Source organism: Zingiber officinale, chromosome 3A (genome assembly GCF_018446385.1).
Source record: "Zingiber officinale cultivar Zhangliang chromosome 3A, Zo_v1.1, whole genome shotgun sequence".
Lineage (NCBI taxonomy): Eukaryota > Viridiplantae > Streptophyta > Magnoliopsida > Zingiberales > Zingiberaceae > Zingiber > Zingiber officinale.
Genome location: NC_055990.1, coordinates 19,835,384 through 19,848,732, shown reverse-complemented (window position 1 = coordinate 19,848,732; position 13,349 = coordinate 19,835,384).

Sequence of the window (13,349 nt, the reverse complement as noted above, 5' to 3'; positions counted from 1 at the left end):
TCGGGCATCAAATAAATTCAGAAAGTCCGGATGAACCATGGGGACTTAAAAAAACTCATCCGTTGGTTTAATATCGCCCAAGCAAGTATCAATGCACATATATCCTTTATCTTTTCACTAATCACTAGTCATTCATATATTCGTGACTTTTATTAAAAGTAAATTAAAGTGATTGCAAAAGAGCAAAGAGATTCTTCAACACCTCCTTTTCATTTATTGGAATGGAAAAAAAGATTGCTACTTTTATATTAATCAAGTATTTAGACTCGTATAGACCCGATAATTCTATAAATGAATAATCTTTCTTTTTTTCACCAACGGATAATTTTAAAAGTGCTCATGGTAATTCATCCAATAACAAATCTTCGCAGCTGAAAATCTACCCGGGCCAAACATGCCCAAATTTGTATGAACTTTAAGTAGATGAGATATGTTTTTGTATGATTTGTCTTAGTTTTTAGCCTTTGATCGGAGATTTGTCACCAAGAATAAATTAATTAGGCCATGTGGATCAAACTATAATTTATGTCATTTGTCATGAATGATTAATTCTCTATTTTGGTGCCATGAATGTGCCCATGTGAACCCAATTAAACAAATTAAGCTTGTCAAGGATCATATCACATATGATCCCTAATAATGGATCCTCATCATAAAATTTTCTTTGTTTTTTTTTCCTTTTATTTTTTAGCGAATTGTATTCAAATTGGACTCTCAATTATCATAGAGGTTCCCTTCTCCTTCCGCTGTTCATAGTTTATCGATCAAATCAATTAGTCAAAAAAAAAAAAAGTCCATTAGTCGAATCAAAATCAGTTCAATCGCACCATCTTCAAATGATGATATCATCACATAGTCCTATTTACAAAGATTCAATATGTGTTTTCATAAGAAATTATTGTCAAAATTATACTACTTTTCCATATCCTCTTAGTCTAATTTTTTTAATCCCTGAAGTGCATTATAGCTTGATTAATCTTGTTGAACCATACATTTTTAGTCTTTTTCAATGATTTTTATTTTTCCCAATGCAACTCCTATCAGAAATAAATGGTCTGCCACAAAATTAAATTTAAAACAGTTGAACATTAAGACATAAAAAAAAATCTAATAAATTCACCTATATTTTTCAACAAAAAAAAACGAAGCAAAAAATTAAATTAAAATTAAATATGATGGTCCTCACAGCTGATGTACAAGAGCCAACTCCAACTGGTTGATGCCGATGATTCCCAATAGAAAATAAGGTTTGAAGAATCATACAAATTAAAGAGACGCAATCGATGTGGACCACTTCTCAAAATTCAACTACGTTTCGAACCCGGTAGGGTGATCCGCCATCCCCTTCGAGCGAGATTAACTATCGGCTCTCAATTACCCACTAAAAATAGAGATAGAATTCAAATTTAGATGAAAATTCTACCGTTTAAGTACTCATCGAGCACGACTAGAGCCACCTTTGAACTTTCTCATGTGCTCGAAAGAATAAAGATCCGAACCGAGAAGAATATATATATGGTGTAGGAAGAACTAGACGTCTGCCTTCAATTCAGCTGAAAAAGATTGTCGTTCCATTAGAAAACACCTAACTGTATGAGAATACTAATCATATTTTGCTATGAAGTTATATCCGACTCTTAGGACAAACACGACAACTTGACGATGATGATGATGACGACGACGATGCATAAAGAAAAAAAAGTTGATGTGATCACCAGCGGTGGATCATCCGGGTACAGCTGGAAGATAGCGAGCTCGCGGCAATGTGGCAAACCTCATCTTGTGACCATTAGAGAATGCCGTGAGCCCCAGGCCTTATCCCTTTGTCCTCAAGGGAGGGAGGTGGTCCACATTCCACACTACGAGACTATTGAGGGGCACTCCTTGCTGAAGGAGGATGGTGACTAATGGAGAGTTCCACTCATTCCCAATGGAGGTTTCCTGGAGATTGTGAGATTGAGCCCTAAACTTTAGGGGATCCAGCTCATTCGGGATCCTTAAATGCCGTCCGAGACTGCTCGATCGAGCAGCATCGTAAATGTCATACGGTGTGGTCCAAATCTTAAACCTGTTTCTATCTTTAGAAGTAACTAAACAAAGCATTGAAATCTAAGGGCGCGCTCTACTGTCCCTGAAGCTGGAACGGACTTGAGGATCGGTAAACACTGAATGAAGATGTTGTTGGCCTTAGTAAACAAAGAAGGCAATAAGTCATGAGAAAGATTAAAATGATACATCCACTAATTGCATGGTCCTAATAGGATTGATTGACAAGGCCACTTTGCCCCACAACACCACCTAAGTGATCAAAGTTTCCTCTTTAGTTTAGATGAAAGTGGCACCTCACATCAAACCAACCATCACTTATAAAGTGTTTCGATTCGGAGGAAGATTGGCTTTTTCGTATATTGCCATTTCTCCACCCAAGTAATATCTAATGGAATTGAATACAATTGAATCGAAAATCAGTGACAGAATCAGGTATCTTAATCTATCTAACAATGTACATGGTGGCAAGCTCTGTAAGCAAGGAGTTCTACGAGAACACAATGTCTCTAGGTCACTGTGTGCATGTAGTAACACAGAAGTGATTGATCCGAATGAGGGACCAGCAAACAGTCACAAAGATGCTTAATCATCACTGCTTAGTGCTGAATCTACCAGCATTATGGTGGTGCTCGTAGGCCCTTAAAATGCCAGTGTAACCACTTGTCACAACCAAGACAACCCAAAAGTTTTTCAGAAAAGAAGGCATGGGAAAAGCTTCTCGACAAAGAAGAGAGTCCAAAAGGTTTTTTAAGCCAAAAGTTATATATGACACGGACAACACTTACGGCACAAGTAGAAGAGGTTGAAACCTCGCATACAAAAAAAAACAAAAGAGGAAAAATCACAAGCCCAAGAGTGAGCTAAATGTTACAACATCGTCCCCACTCTCCTCTCCTTAACTAGAAAGTGATATTTCAGGAGATGAAACCTCATGAATAACAGCTGAAGAAGAAGAAAATAAAGACAGGAAGTGCAGGGAATAAAGAGTACCTTTCATCTCATACATTTCACAGTGTTATTTTGGAATTGGGACAAGAATTCTTCGTATAACTCAGTAGTAGTGCTTGTCGATAGCTAATGGAAAATTAGGACCACTGAAGAATATGCCATCATGGATCCTGAAGATGAAGTGTCAGCTTATTTTGTTGGGATTGCATGAACTAGATAGAGGAGGTTGATTGATAGAGATAGAAACATCGAACTAAAGTAAGTCCTTCCGACACGAAATTTTTTTTTTTGCAATTCAATGAACCTAGATCCCATTGCATATTATTGTCCCATCAAAGTTCTTCACTATCAATCCAATTTAAGGAAACGGTACAAAAGGAAAAATTCAGTAAGTAGAGAAGATTCCTCAATGCAAATCACAGTGGAATCATCTTGGTTCAGTATACTTAGCGAGTCCTCGATTAACCTGACCTCTAAATCTCAGCTTAAATTAGAAATCCACCAGTGAAACCAATAAAGTTCTGTACCTAAAAGACAATCGAGCATATTTATCGATGGCTGAGGCAAATGTAAGAATTTGCATTTAGCAATATAATGTTGGTACGCACGCAAACATAGGAAAGACAGTTTACATGGAACTGACTGAAACTTCAAGATGATCAGCATCAATGCTATTATGGAAAATTTTCCAGTTTCTAGCATCGTTTGTTATAGACCTGCCCATGGGCTGGGTCCTTACTGAACCCAGCCGAGGCCCGTAACTAGGTCAACGGGCCTGTTACCCATTGACTCGAGTTGCGGGCCTGAATCGTAACCCGCCTAGCCCCTTACTTGGCCAATTAAGGTTCAGGGGTCCATTAATCTATTGTGGCGGTTCAAACCCACAATTCGACTGTTTAATTTTTATTTTTATAGATGTTAAAAAGGAATTCGTTGGTGCTAGAACTCAAACCTGGGTCTCCTAGAGTATCCTAACCAACTAGACTACAACTATTAAGTGGCGTTCGGTTTAGGGGTTTGGGAATGAGCCAATGAAATAATAAAAATATAAAGTGTTTGGTTAATGAGTTTGAGAATAACAATTTTGGAATCATTCCTAAATAATCGGAAATGGACAAAACCCAAGAAATGTGGCGGGTTTAGAATTCACTCTCATCTTTTATGTGTCTTTTCTTTTTTGCATCTCGTTTCTCTCCTCCGCGCGAATAGGGCACGCCTCTGTCGCATCGCTGTTGCACACGTCGCAAAGACAGAGTTGACGGCAAGGGAGGATGACGACCAACGCCGGTCGGCGCCATCAAGCGCAAAACGCCCACTCCGACTTGAGTTGGCTCTCACTGATAAACGCCGACTGGCCCGAGTCGGCGCGCTTCAATAGAGGCTGCTTCTCAACGGAGAGGTCAATACTTGTAGAGACAATGTGGCATCGAGTAGAATATGTATATTATTCTAGAGTGTAAAATTGCAAAGGGATTAATGAGAAAATAAGAGAGAAGTAACATAAAAAAATAGCCGAAATTAGGCTTAAATCTATTGATGAAATCAAGAGCGCAAAAAAAGAGATGTAGTCATAACGTATGTTAAGCAAAACCAATTGATTCAATATCAAAATAACTTTCACTAAACATCATCTAAGCATAGATTTATATAGCTCTCAAAACCCTCAAAAATAAATCTAAATAAAAAAATAACCAACTAGACTGATTCCCTAAAATTTAGGATAAATTAACTACAAGACTTATTTCCTAAAATTTAGGATAAAGTAACAAACAAGACTTAATTCCCTAAGATTTAGAACCAAATTAAATATAATTAAAAAATAAACTAAACTTAATTAATAGATTACTAATTAAAAAAACCCAAAAGATACAAATCTAAATACTTTGGATTCCCTCCTGCATCAGTCGCCTGGAGTTGAAGAGAATTCGTCCTCGAGTTTAAAGTAGTATCAGGTGGTAGCCCAGGAGGAAGATCATCTAGTACCCAATAGACAAAATGTATTACAAGCTGCTGAACTATGAAAATCCTCATCGATCTGTCGATAAGCATGACATCATGGACACTACTCTTGTCTATCTTAAAGCTAAAATCTTGCAAGTCCCATCTGTTCACGACCTTAGCTCTTCCAGCACTTAGCAAAATCGAGCCATCATCATATATTGCCAATGAGGTAACTGGTGAGAAGTGGTTTTCCAGCACTGCAACCCACTTCTTAGATTGCAAGTTCCAAACTCGAACAGTAGCTGCATCACCGCCTGAGAACAATAGTAACTGGAATTTGATGAATGCCACAATACCCCGATGACCTTTGAAGAAATGTGGGCAAAATCCACCGTCTACGTCCCAAACACAAACCATTCTGTTTACTCCGCCTAGAAATCCACAAGAAGAATGGCGTGCCATGCTGTTTGCTAAACCATCATATCCCTTCCACGAACGAATGCACTTGCGGGAGTAGAGCTCCCAAACTCGAATTTGACGGTTGTCGGTGGTAGTGAAAAGGAACCTGTCTTCAAGGCTCAAGGTGAAGGAAGTACTAGACTCTGAAAACCCGTCAAGACTCCTTAAGGAAGAGGAATCGGACGAGCTCACGAGTTTTACTTTGTCACCGCAGGAGCAAGTGAGGAAGGAGTCGTCAAAGTACACAACAAAAGATCCACCATCGTAGGACTGTTGCAGCGATGACACGTAAGGGTAGCTTTGTGTCAGAACTAGAGGCGATATTGCGTCCAACACCAACGACTGTGTGGAAGGTCCAACTTGGATTTGATTGCTTCCGCAAAACCACTATTGAAAGAATCTAATTTGGATGAGATAGTAGATAGGTTTGACTTTTGTAATATTCATATCTTTTATGCTGTCAACGACATCTTTACAACGTATTGCATCACACTGATCATTTGCATCTTGTTTTTGAAAAAATTGTGAACAAGTTTTAGTGGTGCATTTTTTTTCGATATTGTAAACAACAGTATAATATATGTCAGAACCTTAAATTTGTTTTGCTTCTTCCTCAATTTAAAAATCCCTATCAACTTCATCCACTTCATCATCATCATAAATTGACTCGCTAGTTAACTCGGTCTCATTTTCGTCGTAAATTGGATCACTGACTATTTTGATCTTGTCGTCTATATCTTTCTCAAGAAAAATTTTATTCAAATTAAAGGGCAGCCCGGTGCACTAAACTCCCGCTATGCGGGGTCCCAGGGAAGGATCTATTGTATGTAGTCTTACCTTGTTTTTTGCAAGAGGTTATTTCCATGATTCGAACCTGTGACCTTTTGGTCGCAAAGCATCAACTTTACCATTGCGCCAAGGCTCCCCTTATTTATTCAAATTAAAATAAAAAAATTTACCACCTTTAAGATCTTGAGCACTACAATTCGGTGTGAGACTTCCTCCGTCAAAACCTATCTATCACGACCTCGACCATGCACCTCACTATCTTCAAGACTTGTGCCGCTAGACGCTGAGATAACTCTGCAACTTGTTTATGCAAATCCTCAATCATCATTACATCTTGGATATTATGATCATGGTGCTGGGCTTCCTCATTCAAAACCTACCTATTGTGACCATGACCACGTCCACGATGCCCCTCCATTGGATCTTGATCTCTTATACCAACTGACGCCGAGGAGAATACGTATATTATTCCGGGGCATGAAGTTTTAGAGGAATTAACGAGAAAATAAGAGAGAAGTAACATAAAAAAAGGAATAGCGAAAATTAGGCTTAAACCTCTTATGAAATCAAAAGCGCAAATGAAGAGATGTAGCCGTAACATGACTTAAGCAAAATCAATTGATTCAATATCAAAATAACTTCCCTTAAACATCATCTAAGCATAGGTTTATATAGCTTTCAAAACTCTCAAAAAAAAAAATTAAACGGAAAAAAATAACCAACTGGACTTATTCCCTAAAATTTAGGATAAATTAACCAATAAGACTTATTCCCTAAAGTTTAAGAAAAATTAACTAACAAAACTTATTCCCTAAGATTTAGAACCAAATTAAATATAATTAAAAAATAAACTAAACTTAATTAATCGATTACTAATTAAAAAACCAAAAAGATGCAAATATGAATACTTTGGATTTCCTCTTGCATCACAAGGGGAGGCATGAAGCTCTAAAGCTGCGCAAGGCATATCGACTGTAAATTCGTCACCAGGTGGCACTATAGCACCGGCATCGGCACCGTCGCCGAAGCCTATATAGAATCTCTCCCTCTCTTTGTCGAATTCCACCATGCAGCAATATTGGAATGGCTAAACTCATTCTCATTCCAGTCTACTATTAAATCCATTCTCATTAATATTTTCATATGTTAGTTAATTATTTAATTACTAATTAATAATTTTTTTATATTGTTATTCTTAATAATTGGAAGAAGAGTAAGAGAGATGCTTATTCATTTGTTAGTTAATTTATAATCATTTGTCTGCCAATCATTTAATAACTATTAATAATTTTCTTTTGATAATGATTATTCTTAATAATCATGGTCCAATAGCATCCAAATAATTTTATGAATTTACAATTTTAATTTTTTTAATACAATAATCTTGAATCATAAAGAACCCTGAAACGGTAAACTTAGAGAGTAAAGATAGATCAACAAATCAATTAGTTTGTTCCTTTTGAGAAAGTGACCATATTTTTGAACTACAAAAGTGTCTGGCATTCATACAAGGTCTAGCCCTAGGCATTTGTTATTTTGTGAGAATATGTTTAGCAAAATCAATGCAAGGACAAAATAAGTGTCATTATCCCTAAGTGAATAGGCTTAAACAATATGGGGAAAAAAATCAAGAATATAAAAAAAAATGCAACTAGAAGAATAATTTGTGTTGAAAGGCCAACTGAGAAAGGAAAACAAACTGATTGTGCCATGATACTATAATCAAGAAAAAGAACAGTTATGCATAGATTGGGATGTTTCAGTATCCCACTTCCTATCGCCTAGACACTCAAGTATGAAACAACTTCAATATAGGGACAATTGATGGCAGAGAAACAACTGAGAGGGATCTTTTGTTAGGATAAGCATAAACAACCTCGCATTGGTCAATTAAATTAGGCCTTGATCCCTGCACATGTGAGGCAGACATGGGTGCCAACAACAAGAAACATCAACCTTTGATCCTGTCTGAGAAGCTGACCACGACGGAGATCCGGAAAAAAGAAACCCACCGTGCCAATTTGATCTTGTCTGAGAAGCTGACCACGACGGAGATCCGGAAGAAAGAAACTCACCGTGCCAGTGAAGAACAATGCTGATAGAACCTCGATCCGAGAAACCCAAAGCGGATCGGAAGAAAACCAAAATCACCGAAGATTCTCTTCGTACGCAAATCTGATGAGCAGGAAGAAATTCAAATCTGAAGAGGAGAAGGCCAGATCCCAAGCCTCCGAGGTTTCCTGTGCACAAGAGACCGACCAACACTATTGTCAGTGACCTAAGCCCGGGGTGGGAATCCCTAGCTAGGCCCTCCGACGCTCAAGTTAGTGATCTCTCTCGATATGGAAGGAAAAAGGAAGGAGACAGATGAACAGTAATTTAAGAAATTAGGGTTGTGAAAGTACACGATGATGTGAACTCACCTAACCAACGGAGAGGATTCCCCCTTTTATACCACTTCATATAACCTCCGTAGTCATGAAGTGTACCCCGGTTTGTTAGAGTTCGTTACGAGATGACATCAGCTGCGTACTTGTGGAAAATGATTTTTAAGGAATCTTTTGTGTACCCCAGATGTACCTTCTTTATCGTTTAGTACCTGCAAAACAATCTGAAAGCATATTTCCCGCCAAAAAATATATAACATCTGTCATGAATTGTTTTATTTGACATATTCATTTATGATCCTTCCTTATGCGGCTTCTATTTGTACCCTAGTTATGTTAATTAACAATAATAAGCTGCATTTTATTCAATATGTTTCTAAGGTATTGATCGATCGACCTGTATTGGCTCTCCCTTTGAAAGAACATTCTCGACCGATATTGACCTACATTTATCCTGAATATGTGTCCCGGCCGATATTAGCCTACCTTTATCTTGAAGGCATGTCCCGGCCGATATTAGCATGTCTTTATCTTGAAGATATGTACCGTTCGATATTAACCTACCTTCATCCTAAAGGTATGTCCCGACCGATATTAGCCTATCTTCAGCCGATATTAGCCTATCTTCATCCTGAAGGCGTGTCCCGGCCGATATTAGTCTACCTTTATCTTGAAGATATGTACCGTTCGATATTAACCTACCTTTATCCTGAAGGTATGTCCCGACCGATATTAGCCTATCTTTATCCTGAAGGTATGTCCCGGCCGATATTAGTCTATCTTCATCTTGAAGGTGTGTCCCGGCTGATGTTAGCCTATCTTCATCCTGAAGGCGTGTCCCGGCCGATACTAGCCTGCCTTCATCCTGAAGATATGTACCGTTCGATATTAACCTACCTTTATCCTGAAAGTATGTCCCGGCCGATATTAGCCTATCTTTATCCTGAAGGTATGTCCCGGTCGATATTAGCCTATCTTCATCTTGAAGGTGTGTCCCGGCTGATGTTAGCCTATCTTCATCCTGAAGGCGTGTCCCGGCCGATACTAGCCTGCCTTCATCCTGAAGATATGTACCGTTTGATATTAACCTACCTTTATCCTGAAGGTATGTCCCTGCCGATATTCCCTATCTTCATCCTGAAGGCGTGTCCCGGCCTATATTAGCCTACGTCCCTTGATTCTCTCTCCTCCCTTCCTTTCTTTATGGGGAACCCCTGAAACCTAACCCATATCACTAGTCTTCCCTTTAAGTCTAGTCGAAGGAGGTGTAGACGACTGACTAGACACGAGTTTGATTTATCTTTTTCTACCCGTGACTCTGCTCCAGATATTGAAATGACCTCACAGATTTTGTGTACAGCTTTATGATGAAATAGTTATCTCCCGCACCCCAGTACAGTGATTCCTTGAGTCTCTTGATCCTTTAAATAGGGTTGCAATCTTCTCTTCGCTTGCCACCCATCTTAGCTCCTTTCCTTCCTAGTTAACTTTCATTGTTAAGGCTATGGTTCCGAATCCTCCTCCTTGGAGGCGACTTTTGTTGGATAAGGTGAGATCTATGTATGAGTTTATTGGGATTTTTGCTTCGGCTACTTTCAGGGTTCAAGAGATTGTCTTAAGAGATGAAGCTTCACAGTCCGTATCTTTTATCCAAAGATGCCGGTGCTCTGAAGGACTCAAGAAACTTCAGAGAAATTTTTACTACTTATAGAGGGGCAGCCAAATGACCCATGGGTGTTGTGTGAAGGGCACAGCACATGTTACCCTTGGGCTAAAATTGGTTGCTCCACTTGCTGAGCTCAGACGGCTTGAGAGGGGAAGTGGTTTTTACATTTACTTTTCCATGATGGAATGAATAAATGTTCCCCTTTTTCATTGCCCTTGAGCTTTCTTGCTTTTGTTGCTTTCTTTGTCCCGGGCAAAATATTGCCACTTATGTGGCTTGGCAAGCTCGGACAAAGTGGGCTATTTCCATCTCTGCTCCATGGTAAGTTTGAATCCAGTGGGACTGAAAATTTTTGAGTGCTCTAAGAGCTTATGCTTGTAATATCTGTTATCTATTTAAGGTTTGTTGTTCCTGAGGGGAATGTAATACTGTGTATTTGATCATATTCTAAGTGTAAAAATAAACTTTTGTATCTAATCAAATGATTCTACTGAATCCTTCTGTTACTTACAAAATGTGGTGTTGCATTCATCATCCCTTCGAGTATCCTATATGTCATTTATCATAGCTAAGGCTATCTTAACTGTTAGCACAGTTCGGTATTATAACCAATGTTACACCAACTGGTGTTGTCTTATTAACTGAAATCAATATTTATACTTACCTAACATAACCACAGTTACCCCCGTTAATATAAAATTATTTCGATAAATACCAAGTCATATTCTACAAGGACAATTTAAAATTTGTTATTCTCCTAAATTTCTATCCTTAAAATATTTTTGTATCTAGCCTGGGTTTGGTCAAAAAGTTCAGTCCTTTCTATTTTATTATGCCCAGTTGATCACGTCTTCTTTCGAGGCTTCCTAACTAGTGATTGGCTCTCCTTCGGGTGAGAGAATGTTCGAGGCACTACCAACCCCATCGTGATCCGGTCTGTCACATCTGATATAAATGTCCCTCTTTTTTATGATGACCTGACACATACCTTTTCTGGTCGCCACGTCCCGTACCGTGGGCTGTTCGCCTTTTTCCTCTGATCCTTAGCGTCTGCTGAGATAAAAAGTATTTTATTCTAACGATGGTTTCCTGAACCCAAAACCCTTCGTCTCCTTCTTGACTTTGTTTCTCCTCTAAAGCACTTTTCTTATTACTGTCTGCAACCGAAAAACTCCATATTTGCTGCTTCTCGACGATCCTCTTTCTTGTCTTCAGTAAGTAATCCGTTGTTTTGTTAACTTGTATTCTGGTCCATGGCTGAGGAAGTAATTGCCCCTTGGTACACCCACATGTCTTCCTCTTTTGATAAAAATGCTAGATTATCCATTCGTCGTCAGTATGAAATTCCCCGAGAATATAGCATCATAATCCCAAAACCGAATGATCGCCCTCAGCGTCCTCCTGTTAACTGTGTAACCTTCTTCAAGGATCAGTTGATAGGGGGTTTAAGGTTTCCTATCCCTTCTTTCTTGATTGAAATAAGCCAATATTTCGACATTCCTCTGCAGTAATTTGCACCCAATGCCTTTCGTTACCTATGTGGTACTTACATGCTTTTTCGTTTATGAGATATTCCTCCTACTCTTCAAAATTTCTTCATGTTCTCTTATCCCAAATGCTCGGAGCCTGGTGTCTTCTTATTCCAGTCGTGAACTAAAATGGTCTTTTTTGGGGATATGCTGTCGTCTCTCAAGGCTTGGAAATCTCGTTTTTTCTTTTTAAAGTTTCCATGACCCATTCCTTGGTCTCATGCCTGGAAATCCTTCTCACCCCCTTTGCCTGACGTTAAAGAGTTTCATCTTCTTCCCTCTTTCCCTATTTATTGTGAGAAGTTATTAGGTCATCGACTCTCTATCCTGAAATGGTTGAAGGTCGATCTTCTATATCTATTTGGTTTAAGCCCCGTCAAACCCGATACTCACATTTCCTTAGGTAACATCTTGCCCCTTTCTTCTTGTTTTTAACTGCCTAAACTGTTTTTCTTTTCCATGCAGTGGAGAGCTTTTATGATGCTCTGATTGACGACGAACTGCGCGTGGAAGAGGACCTACTTCGCGCTAAGGAAGCCGAATTTCTAGCTGTTATCACCCCTCCCCCCGCAAGCGAAGGGCCAGCTCTTTTGGCCGAAGTACCCAGCTCTTCGGGGATTCGTGAGGCTCCTGAAGGTTCTTCTAGGGATCCTGCTACAGAGATCCTTCCTAATCATGTTCCCACTGTTACATCTCCAGCAGCTGTTGCTGCCTCCTCGTCTGCCTCTCTTCCTCTCATTGAGCTCACATCTCCTGGTAGCTCTAATAAATTGATAGCTGAAATTTCCACGGGCAAGCGTCCGGGACGCAAATTAACCAGGGCTCCTCCCTCAAAAAGGAGGCTCATTCTCCCTGCTGACGAGCTGGCTTCGGAAGGTTTTGTTTCAACTGGCCTTCCTTCTGATGAGCCAACGTTAACGGAACTCTATCCTTCCCTGAGTTTTCCTGCCTCGCCTTTTTCTAAAGCCAGCGCTTCTGGTGATGTCTCTTTTACTTTTCCGTTGTCTATTCCAACTTCGGGATCTTTACCTTCCTCGCCTTCTTCTTACTTGGTCTTTGCTCCACCATCTGTTCCTACTTCTTCCTTCTCGGCTGGCTCTTCTACCATTCCTGTCCTCCCCATATTACTGGGGGGTTCTTTTGCTAGCTCTTGGGATGAGGTTCGTCCCATTTTTGAAGAGCTCTCTATTCCTTAGGCAATTGGTCGCTTCTCTCATAAGGAGAATCAGGTACGCTTATCAACTCCTACTTTCTATTTCTGAACCACTATCTTATGGCTTTTTATTATGCTTCCAGCGATGGATAGAGAATATGGGTTTCTCACGACTACTGCACAACCTATATACTGAAAACAAGAAGTTGAAATCTGAGAATGAGAGGCTGCAATGACAAGTTACCGAGCTATCTTCTGCCGAGTTTTCCGCTGCTGCCAAGAAGCAACTTGAGGCTCAAATTAAGAGTCTTGAAGCCCAATTTAAATTGGTCACGGACCTCAATCAAGAACTGACTTCTAAGCTTGGCGAATTAAAAGATAACTATGAAGCAGAATTGAATGAGAAGCTCAAAGCCCTGCGATTGAAG